Source organism: Gastrolobium bilobum, unplaced genomic scaffold (assembly GCF_033153095.1).
Source record: "Gastrolobium bilobum isolate Gb01-03AN ecotype WA unplaced genomic scaffold, APGP_CSIRO_Gbil_v1 utg21165, whole genome shotgun sequence".
Taxonomy (NCBI): Eukaryota; Viridiplantae; Streptophyta; class Magnoliopsida; order Fabales; family Fabaceae; genus Gastrolobium; species Gastrolobium bilobum.
Window position 1 is genome coordinate 81,467 of NW_026897004.1, and position 13,694 is coordinate 95,160.

At 33.2% G+C, this 13,694-nt stretch overlaps 1 pseudogene; it reads left to right on the top strand.

The window, feature by feature from the left end:
- The first annotated feature begins 4,056 nt into the window (after positions 1 to 4,056).
- LOC133303306 (rop guanine nucleotide exchange factor 14-like) lies at positions 4,057 to 11,259 on the top strand (annotated as a pseudogene).
- Positions 11,260 to 13,694: the final 2,435 nt, after the last annotated feature.

The following is a 13,694-nucleotide window of genomic DNA, read 5'->3' on the forward strand; positions in this document are numbered from 1 at the left end:
AAACTCTATTTGCAGACCAAAACAGAAGGTGGGCTAGGATTCAGATCTATGAGAAAGCTAAAACAGGCCTATGTTATGAAGATTGGTCATGGAATCATCATTAATCTAGATGCCTTACGGGCTAGAGTGCTTAGGAGCAAATACAAGGTAGAGAATAAAATGATTCCCTCCTTGAAACCTATCCAAAATTCTTCTAATTTATGAAAAGGTGTTTCTAAAGTCTGGCCTATGATTGTCAAAAACACCATAATTATGATAGGGGATGGCCAGAATACTATGTTTTGGCTTGATAATTGGGTCTCCAATTTTCCCCCCTCATTAATTATTCTACAGAGCCCTTATCTCCGGACCTTCTAGAGTGGAAAGTCGGAGAGATGGGTAGTGACAACAATTTATTGGCATGGAACAAATTTGAACATTTGATCATTCCTGAAGCTACTAGAGCCATAGCTGGGATTCTCCCCCCTCCCCCCGATTGGTCTGGATAAAGCTATTTGGGAAAACTCTAGTGATGGGTCCTTCACAATCAGCTCTGCTTATCACAATCTTTTCGAGACTATTTCCTTTGCCCCCTAATTTAACTGGAACATTGTCTGGAATTGGGACGGACCCCAAAGAATTAGAAATTTTCTTTGACTTCTCATGGGAGATAATCTTCTAACAAACTATCATAGAGTTCAAAGACACATGGCTGACTCTAACCAATGTCCTCGATGCCTTTTCCATGCTGAAGATACCATTCACATGATTAGAGACTATCATTGGAGCAGAAGAGTTTGGTAGAGACTAATCAACCTGAACTACTGGGTTGTTTTCATTTCTTCCAACATGTCCAACTGGCTCCATCAGAATTTAGGTCATAATCCTAAGTATTATGGTAATACAGATTGGCCTCAGCTATTTGGTATAAATTGCCGGATGATTTGGAATGAAATAAACAACCTTGTTTTCTCTAACAAAAGCTTCTCCGAAGAAGGTGTGGTCAAGAATGCCAAGACTTTCCTACGCAACCATGTAGAGGCACAAAATTTACATAAAGCTAACCTCCATCAAAATAGCAAAGCCAAAATTCAAGTTAAAGGCTTTGCCCTGCACCTGATTGGATAAAACTGAATGTAGATGGATCTAGCACCAAGAATGGCAATGTTACAGGGTACGAAGGTGTCTTCAGATATGAAGAGAAAAGATGGAAGCTTGGTTTTTCTAGAAACCTTGGTACAGGCTACTCAGCCAAGGCTGAATTATGGGGAATCCTTGCTGGCCTTTTACTAGCGTGGGACCAAGGGTTTAGGAAAATACACCTAGAAAGTGATTCAAAAGTTGCTTTGGATTTCCTTCATAAGGGTGTCCAATCCAATCACCCTCTGTCCAATCTAATCTTTAGGACCCAAGAGCTTATGAAGAAGAGTTGGGAAATCAAAGTTACTCACACCTATAGAGAAGGGAATAATGTTGCTGATTGGCTTGCATCCCAAGCCCACTTACATGGCTGGGAAACCAAAGTCTTCAAGGAGATTCCTAATGGCTATAGAGATAGATTGTGTAGTGATTTTAGGGGTATTGTTTTCCCCATAATTGTAACTCTCTAGTTAGTCTGTTTTTTTTTCCTTTGTATCCAAAATAATTATAAAAAACATCAAGAGTTTAGATAATCAATATTCACATTATATTTTATCTTTTTTTCATTAATATCCATGTTGCTTTATGTTGGGTGTGAACTTGTTGGTTGCTTAGATGTTCTTTTAAGGATGTTTCCTGTATTTAGTTCATAAAGAAGAAATGCATTTGTTTCCTCTTGATTTCAACCCAAGTGCGCAAGTGCACGCATCAAGTAATAAATGAGGTTATTAATGCCCAGATTATCGTTCCCACGAGGATAGAACTTTAAATAATACCTTGAAATGTTTTACAAAGTATTAAAATGAAAAGAAAAGACAGTATTTGAACTGTTTGTTCATTCGTTCCCTACTATCTTGAAAAACGTTCCTCAAAGATAGTAAGTTTAGTCTGACTTCAAACAACTCCTCGCGTCGTTATATATCAAATCCTTCTTGATGGGAGAAGGAACGACAATATTCATTGGAGTTTTGGTTTTATAGTCACAAGATTTATGAAAGAAAATAACTACAAGATAACAATATTTAAGAGACAACAATATGAGTGGATAAAAACATTTCTTAAATAGCTATATTCTCAACCTAAGACTTAACCTTCTAAATTTGTTCAGGTCTTTTTACTGCCAACTCTGATTTCTCAGCTCATGGACTTTAATGGCTCACAAGTTTCCATATACCTATGGTTCCCTTGACTCCAACAGTTACTAAGTTACCTTCAGTGAACCAGGTGGTTCCTTATTCCTAAGGCAACCAGCAGGGTTGTTTTCACAACACTACCTTCCTCCTCTGATTAAGTTGCCTGAAATCCCTTCTTTATGAAAGTTCCTTTATCAGTATGAGTTCAATTTTCATTGATACACAAATAATAAAGCCCACTTAATCACAAAAATACAAAAGCTTCAATGAAAAAGTTTTGAATATAGATCTTTAAGAACTTTACAGCTTTTCCATTTCACAAATAACTTAGCCCATGACTATTACTATAAACATAATTATTCCAAACTGAAGTCCCATAGACCCGAGATTCAGTTCAGAGATAACAATTGGAAGAGAAAAGAAATAACAACTTATATTAATAGACAAGATTAGGTTACAAGAAAATAAAATGGAGAAATATGGAGGTTGCTCGTGAGGAGTCTCAAATGGAAGGTATAGAATAGAGGAAAGGTTGCTGTCACTTAACTATTGCTAAAAAGTATACAACTGAATAGTATAAACTAAAACTGAAACTAAGTGATCTCTTCTTAAGGAATTCGATGTTTTCTTCGTGTTGGAACGTCCTATTTATAGGCTAGAAGAGTGGATGGAAAAGCTTGTAATTTCATTTGAGTTGCTTTCTTGACTGCATGAAAGGGGCGGTGTGAACAATGTTCTTTTGAGAGGCAAATTGCTGGATGAGACACTAATTGTTGAGATTTGTCTTTCTTTCTGCACTTCCCATACTTGCTTTTCCTCTCACCCAATGGTAACTCTTTATTCTCTGCTGCGCACATTTCTTTCTGCTTTTTGGAAGCTTTTTTTCAACGTTTCTTGCAAAGTGGTCAGAGAGATTGAGTTAGTGGAGCAGATGTATTTAATGAATCAATCTGTTCCTTTTTTTCCTATATTTCTCAAATGATTACTTTATCATTCATTCCTTACTGTGTTTTTGTTATAAAGATCTAAACATGTGTTTTTAATGCAAAAATTGTTCACTAGATGAAGGAACAAATGAAATTTTACCATCAAAATGAGCTTAGATGAGAACGAATTTTTGTCCCATCACTTTATCTCTCTGCTTTATACTTAAAAATTGTCTCTTCATATACTAAAAAATAAAATAAAATTGCCTCATTAAAAAATCTTTATCTAAATTCATCCTAACGTTCTCATTTAAATTCCAACTATGAAAAATCATTAGTAACCTATTGGAGAATGACAAATAATAACATTTATTAGCAAAAATTTTAAATTCAAATTCTGACAAGAAAAATTGTAATGTATTGATTACCTTGGACGGTTAACTAAATGATGTACAAGTACAACTCCCTTGGACAGATGGCACTTATTGAGCAAAGTATTAATTTTGAAATTCGAAATCGCATCTAAAAACAAGTAATTTATTTCGATATCAGAATACGGCGCTATCATTGGGCCCCCAACCCAAACATCTTTGGGCCCACTTCTTCCAAAAAAAATGAAAATAAAAAATCCTTAACCATTTTATCACGTTGGCATCGTGACCGTTAGCGCAATCCAGAGCAACCAAATGCACCGGATCCCGCTTCATCGAACGGTCCAGATTCAGTAACGTTGCGCTGTTGAGAGAAGAGCCTCATTGCTGTCTTCATGGCCAAATGCGCTTCTAGTATCAATCATTCTATTCAATTCTATGCTTAATCAATTTTCTCGTATTAAATGCACACCCATATCACCGTTACTGCATTGTTCAATTTGTTCATTCATTCATTCTTCTTCTTCTCTTTGTTTATTTCCACAAAAGCTAACCTGAAATTTAACAACTTCACTATGCCACTGAAGCTTGAAACAAACCTGTGCAACACAGCTCGATCCATCATTCCGAGTAGCTCAGGTATTTTCTCTATTCTACTCTCTATTTTATACTTTCTTTCTTCAATTTTTCTGCTCATTCACTTTGGGACCCTGCGATATACTGTGGCTTTGGCTTTGTTTGACCTACTAAAACCGCCGCAACTGATTTCATTATTGCGTTTCCATCCACAAATTTGAAATTAGAAGTTTGAAGTTTGAGCTAGAAAAAAAAAAATTAACTTCTTGCAGTGGCTCATTTGGTAGCGTAGAGACTGATCCTCATTGAGGATTTCGATTCGAATTCTATTAACATTATCTGGGGAGGGACATAAATATCATAATCTTTAGATTCGTATCCGAATTCTAGATTAGCTTCATAGACGGCTCAAAAAATCAAATCCGTGAAAATATCAGAGATTTTTAATTTGACTCAAAAAGATAATTAGGATTAATTTCTAAAAAAAAAATTTAAAAAATTAATGTCTTCTCTTAATTATTTTAAATCCAAATTGTCTTTTTTGATTGGATCTTCATACTTTTCCGTTTAAAATATTAAAAAATAAAAATAAAAATAAAAAACCATTCATTCAACAGTAACTATCTCGAAAAATGAGTAGACGAAAAGGTTGAATCTGCGTGACACATGCTGCATCAGACACCTTTCTTCTCTTACACATTTCAACCATGCTTTCAAAAAGTTACCATAAGTAATACCTTTTGCTCAAGCTGTGTTATTTTTTATTTAACTTTTTTTTCACTTTTTTCCCTCCTGTTCCACGAACTAAAGTGCTATTATTTATCAATTTTTTTATCTAAATATCACACGAACAGTCTTATTTTTTAATCTGTCACGGGTTTTTCAATCTGTCACGGGGGGTAAGTTTGCTACTCGGTGTAGTGAACTCGGTTTGCTGTCATGTCACATTTGTAGTGGATAACAAGTACCAAATTAAAAAAAAAGGTTCGAAGGTCGTTACATAAAGTAGCAAACTTGGTGTCCACTAGAAACGTGACACGTCAGCAAACTTCCGTGACAGATTGGAAAATAAGATTGTTCGCGTGGCATTTAAGTAAAAAAATTAATGAACAGTGACATTTTGATTACTGTTCCCCCGTTTCACATAACACGATACATGTGTAGCCTTGTTTCGATTTTTAAATAGGATTAGATATTTGTTCTTTTAATAAATACAAAGAATGAAAATCATGGGAGAGAAAGTAAATAAATTTTTTTTAATTTAAATTTTAAATAAAAAATTATTATTTTATGTCTATTTTTCTTAAAATGACATAACTTTATATTATTTAAAATGACAAATACTTTTCTGATTTAAATATTATATTATTCAAATATTATATAGTTTGTTAGGTGCAATAATTGCGTATCGTACCTTCTGTAGCCTTATTTTGTTTTGAGAATATAGTTTGGTTTTATGAGGACCTTATTTTGTATTTTATTGGAAAATATATGTATATGTGTTAGAGAAAAAAGTTTATTATATAACAATATTGGGATTTTGTTGGTATAGGACACAGAATGGGAGTTATTGAAATAACAGAGACCTTTCAGTGAAGTTCGAATTCAAACTAAAGCAGTGGAGGGGCATCAGAGAGGAAAGGACCATGCAGATGGTAAAAAGACTAACTTGCTGCACAAGGGAAACCAAAATTAGCATTGATTTTAATGAGCAAGACAGTAAGTCCATACTCCCAATTTTTATTCTTGTGTATGTAATCTCTCTCTTTGAAGAGGTGACAAAGTACGGATGTAAACAGTGGGTTGGCTCGAAACTCCTTGAGTTGGAAATCCCAACCCATGAACCCGCCTGAGCCTGCCCCCGGCACAGTGGGTCGTCCGAGAGTGAGTTGACCCGTCTGATTAAATTATTTTTAGTACCAAGTAGTATTTTATTTATCATATTAATTCTTTATGATATCCACAAAATTTATCTTAATATGAAAAATTTATCTTAATATGAAAAATTTATCAGATATATATAAATAACCATTAGGATTAACCTAATCGTGTGAGGTGTGAGTGTTAAATGTGTGTGTAGTACAGTGTTTTGTAGTGTTCAATTCCCATTATAATTAAAAAAAAAGTCTTATGAAATAATTTTTTTTACATTTTTCAAATTTTTATTTTTTAAATTTTTATTTTTTAAATGGATTGACTCTCAAATCCACCAACCCGCCATAAAAAGTTACGAATTGATATTTTCTACTCATTTTTAAGAGACGAACCCACTCATGTAGCACTATTTTTTGCGGGTTAGCGGCGGATCCGGCAACCTCTACTTTTTTTTGTAGCAAAACTATTATTTATCAATACATCCATAAAAGGATGGGAGAATTAAAATCAATTACCCTCAAAAAAAATATTGTTGATTATAAAAGAGTTAATTACCTACATGCTTCATGAGTCAGGAATTTTTTTTTTTAATTTTTTTTTTTAAAAGAATAACAATTAGAAGAATATGGTCATGCCAGTGACATCCTATTCAAAAAGAATAACGATAGTAGTTATTCAAGTTTACAAGATTTGATTTGTTTTTTTAATTGAACTTTCTTCTTCGATCAAATGTGTTATCCATCAAGAGCCAAAACATGTTGGTGGACCCTCGGTCTCATGAAAGGCTTCATCATCAGGTGTGGGGACGCACCCCCGCCTGTGATTGGTCTTGGTCCTTTAACATGGAAATCTTTTCTTTCTATTTCGATGGGACCCGTGTGAAGGATTCTCTTCTCTGCTCCAGGCCTCTCTCTTGTCTCTTGTCCTTATTATTGTTACACACAAAGGAGAAAGGAGGTGGAACTCTCGTGCCTTTCTACTTCTATGCCTCGCAACACAGGTCAAAAAATAAAAGAAATAAACAAATTGCCTTGTGACACTTGCATGTGACTACGTGTGCTACATCTACAATGTGGACAAATTTGATCGACGGTTATGCCCTTCTTTCTGCTGTGAACCTGGGGTGGTGTTGTTGGTGCGTTATCTGACATGTCTTTATGGAAGTACTTCCTAGGACAGCAAAGCAATAGATTCTTTTGTCCAAACAACACATTGGTTTATCAACAATCAGTATGTCAGACACACGGATATACTTTAAAAGTCATTAAGACATAAAAATAATTTTAACATTGGCAAGTCTAACATGTATTCTTGTTAATATTGCATTAGCCATTAGGTCCAATCAATTTATTAAGACGAACAGCAGAGGTGTTTGACCTTGTTGTTGGAAAGCGTCATAAAATTTATCAGAACATCCATGAAGGAGAAAAGTGGAATCTCAAATGATAATTATTCATGATTAATGCGAATGATAGAATAACTAACTACTTCTGAAGATCTCGAGTATTTATGACTCACATTTATAGGTTTGTTAAAGAAGCTTGCCAATAACTTCATAAGATGAAGCTGTGCAGTTCAGTTATATTTCCGATGCAACTTGTGTTTGTGTTAGTACGTAGGAGAAAACGTACAAGTTTTCCCTTGAATAACAGCAACTAATTGTAATCATGTACTAAAGTCATTTTTATGGTAGAGCTTCAATTGTAAACAAGGTGCTTACATATTTTTTGTTTTATTTTTATGTCTTCATATGCTACTTTAGTTGTATCTTTTGATTGCTTTATTTTCCAGCACCATTGAGAATATATTTCTAAATTTATAGCTAGATATTCATTTTGTTGTTGAGGATTTGGTTTATATTGCTCAATTTAACCATAGCAAGTGTGGAAATCATAATGTTTATAAATTTATAATGGAACGTTTCAGGGATTATGACACATAATGAAAGTTGCACACTAGATAATCAATCTTACGAAGATGAAAGCAGAACTAGTAGAGGAGATGGATGTATGACTGATTCATTTAATGATGGTGACTCAAGTTGTTCATCCAGTAAATATGCTTTTGGATCATTCTCTTCAAAATGTTTGACAATGAAAAGATATGAACAAGTACTGAAAGAATTGGAACGCTCACAAAGTCCTCAACATTTTTATGATAAAGAAAAGCCGGCTTATGCCATCCAATATTCAGATGTAGAAGCCATTAAAGAAAAGTTTGCAAAACTGTTGCTAGGTGATGATGTTACAGGAGGAACTAAGGGTGTCAATACAGCTTTAGCGTTGTCTAATGCCATCACAAACCTAGCAGGTTGGCTCTGAGTGCATTTTTTTTTTTCACTTTGGTTCCATTGATAAGTGCTTGTTTTTTTTTTACTTTGGTTCCATTAATAAGTGCATATAGTTTATAAAATTTATCACTGAAAAAATGAAGTGGTGTTGAGATATATAAAACCATTAATGTGGTCTCACCCAATAACTTAAGTTTTTGGGTTAAATTGGTTCTTTACATGGTATCAGAGCCTTAGTGTACTGGGTTCAATCCTCACCGTCCTCCACTTTCTTTCTAGTGGAGTTTCTTTCTTCGCACAGGTAAGTGGACATGTGCATTCTCCACCCTTCAAGCCCAGTGGACTCTCGTGTGAGGGGAGCGTATTGAGATATATAAAACCATTAATGTGACCTCACCTAATAGCTTAAGTTTTTGAGTTGAATTGGTTCTTTACAAGTGGACTGCCTTGTCAAAGCTTTTATGTTAAAAATGGCAAATAATTTTTTTTTTCAAATCCTGTATACATCCCCAGAATTCCACCTCCGGGGCAACATGTGACGTTGCTCATTTCTGCTCTTTCACTGGTTATGTTTTTAAGCCAAACTAAATGTGAGATGGAAACATGCAGTGACAGTTTTTGGTGAGTTGTGGAAATTGGAACCACTATCTGAAGAAAGGAAGAGCAAATGGCGAAGAGAAATGGACTGGTTGCTGTCTCCTACCAACTACATGGTTGAGTTAGTTCCTGCTAAGCAAAATTGTGTCAATGGTGGGATCATTGAGGTATCTTTAATTTGGACTGGAAAGAAAAGGGTGGAATATTTTATAAATATCACATTGCAGTAAAATAAGGTAGTAATCATCTTTGAACAGATAATGACCCCGAAAGCTCGTCCAGACATTTGCCTAAATCTTCCAGCACTTCAGAAGTTGGACTCTATGCTTATTGTAGGTCATCTCTTCATTCTCATTAAAGATTATGAAACTCTCTGTTGCTTAGTAGACTCTATTTTTATTTTTATTTTTATCTTTTTGGCATTCTGATTGACAGGAAACACTTGACTCAATGGGGTATACTGAGTTTTGGTATGCAGAGGGAGGAAGCCAAGCAGAAGGGAGGAACACAAGTGGAAGACAAAGCAAAAGATGGTGGCTTCCATCACCCAAAGTACCAAGAACTGGGCTTTCTGATGCTGAAAGAAAGAGGCTGCTTCATCAGGGAAGAGTAGTACATCAAGTATTCAAGGCCGCAAAAGCTATCAATGATAATATGTTGCTTGAAATGCCCGTGCCAACAACAATTAAGGATGCACTTCTGAAGGTGATCAACTCTGAGGGTTGATAACATTCAATCTTAGTTTTTTAAAAAAAAAATCCTTTTAGCCTCAAGGAAACTGCTCTCCGTTAGTGATGGTTAGCAGGCAACAAGATAGCAACAAAATGGGATAAATCCATGTCAACATTAGAGTGTCGTTAAAGGTGTGAACTGTGAAGTATGATGATGAATACGAAGGAGTTCTGATGTAGTCTATACAAGCTGATGGTTGAGTGGGGTTAAAGGTGTGAAGTATGATCACGAATAGAAAGAAATCTGATGTAGTTTAAGGAATGTTATTGGCCCTTAATCTGAGTGTAGTTTCAGGCACAAGAAAACTGCATCTTGAGATAACCCTGATCCTGAGGATTTTTTTTCTTCTCATTCTTGGATAAAGAAATATAGCAATCATAGTGCTAGGTAGACTTTTTTTTGTATTGCAATCCTTATTGCATCATTAACGAAATCTATTTCTATCTTGTAGTCTGGAAAGGCAAGCCTTGGAGAGGAGCTGCACAAGGTTTTGATGGCTGAATCAAGTTCTGGAGAAGAAATGCTTAAATCTCTCAATTTGAAATCTGAACATAGTGCTTTAGAGACCATTAATAAATTGGAAGCTGCTACGTATTCATGGAAAGAGAGAATTATGCGAGAAGATAATGGCAAATCCCCAGTTCGAACTTCATGGTCTTTCATGAAGGACCCCATATTAGGAGGTATGGAAAAGATGGGATTATTGTTGGACCGTGCAGAAACACTTTTAAAGCTGACTAAAATCAGATACCCAAACCTTCCTCAAACATTTCTGGATGCTGCGAAAGTTCAAAATGGCAAGGTCAGTTTTATGTAAACGTTTCATAGTCATTCTGAGTGGGAAAAGTTTTCTACATATGTTTTCGTTTTATCAATTTCATTTGCAATGCTATTAATGTTTTTTTCCCCCTCAGAAAATGAAAACTCCGTGTTATATTAAATTATTTTGTCAACTAAAAGAGAAAAGAGATAAATTGACAACATAACGAAAAGTATCTAAGGTGTTGAGGACAAGAAGTTTCTCCTTATTCAAGATTTGAAATTTATAGCAAACATTTGGAGGTAACGTTACTCTATTTCTGTAGGATATTGGGCATTCCATTTTGGAAGCATATTCCAGAGTTCTTGGAAGTTTAGCCTTCAGCATACTGTCTAGAATAGGAGATATATTGCAGGAGGATGCTTTGAGCAACCCAAATTCACCTTTGACAATAAGTTTCTCTCCTGGGATAAAAATTTCTGAAGCTTGGGTGGTTGGTTCACATATCAGGCACTCATTAATTGATAAGATGAACAAGGCAGATGGACAGCATTATGATTCTGGTTGTGGATTATAGAACTCTCATCTAAAGAGGCCAATGCCAGCTCTGTAACTGGCACGCCAAGCCGTAATCAGAATGTGGTCCTTTGGTAGAGAGACTTGTAAAAGTGTGTCTCCTCAAAATTTCCCATAGTGGTTACCTTTCTTTTTTGAATGTTAATTGCTTGTTATTACTGTGTGCTCCGTAAGAATAGAAGCAAACTAACAGGTTTGCCTTCACATTAGTTTTGAGTGGTTTGTGTTGGTGTTGCTAATGTTTATACAAGAAATGCGCAAGTATACGCAATCACAAGTAATATAGGGTCTTTGAATCCAAGTTATCGTTCCCACAAGGATCTTTCCAAATGTGAATTAAAATACCCATAATTACAGTAATATAATAAACAATGTCTATCAAAGAATTTCAAATAGAATCAAGTTTGTGTTTTTTGAGCTGCAATTTAAAAGATGCAAAAAGAATAAGATTTGTTTTTTCAGCATTGGTGGTTTAATAAAAAATAAAATAAAATGTTGAGCACATAAATTTTAAACAAAAAAGAAATTAGAATATAAAGGATGTGAAGTGTGAACTATAAGAGATTCATGTTTGATTCAGTATATACAATAGTTTAAATGAATTATTACCGGCGTAAACAAAAACACGGATTTAGGGTTTATTCACAAGAAAAAATCACTCTAAGACCGATATATCCCTTATTGAAATGCCTCCCCTTCTTTTAATAAAAAGGATTTTAATGAATGAAAATATTGAAAATATTTAAATTAACTTGGAATTGAATCAATTGATATAAACAACTATGAACCAATACTTTAAAAATTAAATTGAAATTGAATTAGTGAAATTATAAACTAATTATGTACTCGTTAAGGTATTATATTTTTCAACTAATTTTGAATAAAGATTCAATTTTAATAGGTTGATTTAATCAACTTATGATCTATAAATATGTTAATTTTTTTTAAAAAAAATCATTGTTATGAATATATTTCTAATTTTAACTATTTGAAAAAATAAAATAAAATAAACTTAATTTCAATACACTTACAATTTGTTAAAAAAAGTTACATCACCAGAAGGATTTAAATTAGAATTTAATTTTAATAAATTTTTGGGAAAAACATATATCCTTTCAAAGGATATAACCTTATATCATTTTAGATCTTAACCGTTGATTTTCATCCATCAACAGTTATAATCTATTAATTAATTATTTAATAATCTATTAATTAATTAATTAATAATTTTGATCCAATAAATTAATGGGCCAAATTTATTATTAATTAATTAATAATTTTGATCCAATAAATTATAACCGTTGATGGACAGAAATCAACGGTTAGGATCTAAAATGATGCAATAAAAATTTCTATTTGTTTAAAGAAGATATTCAGTTTTGAAACTTTTTTCTTTTAGCTTGGTTAAAGTTAACAATTCATTAATTTGTAGTGTTTTAAATTTATTGTATTCTATGTTGTCTTGTTTGCTTGGTTATGCATGATTATTTGTTGTTTGCATACTTTTTTTTAAGGTGGTTTTAAAAAAAAATTAATTAAGTTTCGAGGACGAAACTTCTTTTAAGGAGGGTAGAATGTAATACCCCATATTTTTATTAACTTTAACCTTATGCCTTTTAGTTAATTTGAGGAGCTCAAACTTTTAAGTTTCGAGGACGAAACTTCTTTTAAGGAGGGTAGAATGTAATGCCCCATATTTTTATTAATAAAATAATAATAATAATAATGATAATAATAAACTATAAATTAGTAGTAATAATAATATATATATATATATATATATAAATTTTATGGTGATAGATAACAAAGTAGAATATTAATTTTATTTTTGATAAAATTATTTTGTGCGATATGAGTGTTATTGGAAAATAATTTTTATACTTTGTAATACTCTAGATTATTTATAATAAAATAATATTAATATGTATATAAATATATATATTTATATATATATATATATATATAAATATTAGATGATAAATTGTAATTAATTGGATTATTAATTGATTGATGATTTAAGCATTTATGTTTGATTGATAATGTTTGATTGATAATGATTGATTAATAATGATTGATTGGTAATGTTCAATTGGTAATGATTGATTGGTAATGTTTTATTGGTAATGATTGATTGGTAATGATTGATTGGTAATGTTGATTGGTAATGTTGATTAGATATGATGAGTCAATAATGAGTCAGCCTTGAGTTAGCAAATAAGTTAGATGTAATCTGAGCCATAAGAAATTAATAGGAAAATAGTGTATAAAGCCAAAATCTGAGCCAGATACATCAATAAAGAATAAGGAAATAAATGCACGAAATCCATATCTGAGCCCAAAACTTCAACTATAAATAGAGGTCTAACCTAACCAAACCAATTCACTCTTCAACATTTCTCATCTACTATTCTCTCTTCTTAGATCAAAAACTTAGTTTAATTTATTTTATATTCTTCTGGTTACCCACCGGTTCTCTGCCCCAAATTTCTCTAATCTCTAGGTGGTTGTAGAGATTATAATCTATGCTCCACTAGTGAAAAATTTGAATTAGGTTATATATACGGTTAAAACTTAAAACCCTGTTCGGAGTAAAACCCTGTTGCGAGTAAAACCCTATTGCAAGTGTGGTCCCTCCCTGTGGTTCGGCGCTCTGTCTCTCTCTCTCTCTCTGTTGTTCGGGTAAGATGGTTTTGTTTTGTCGTATTTTTCTTTTCTGGGAATATAACTTCTCAATAAAAT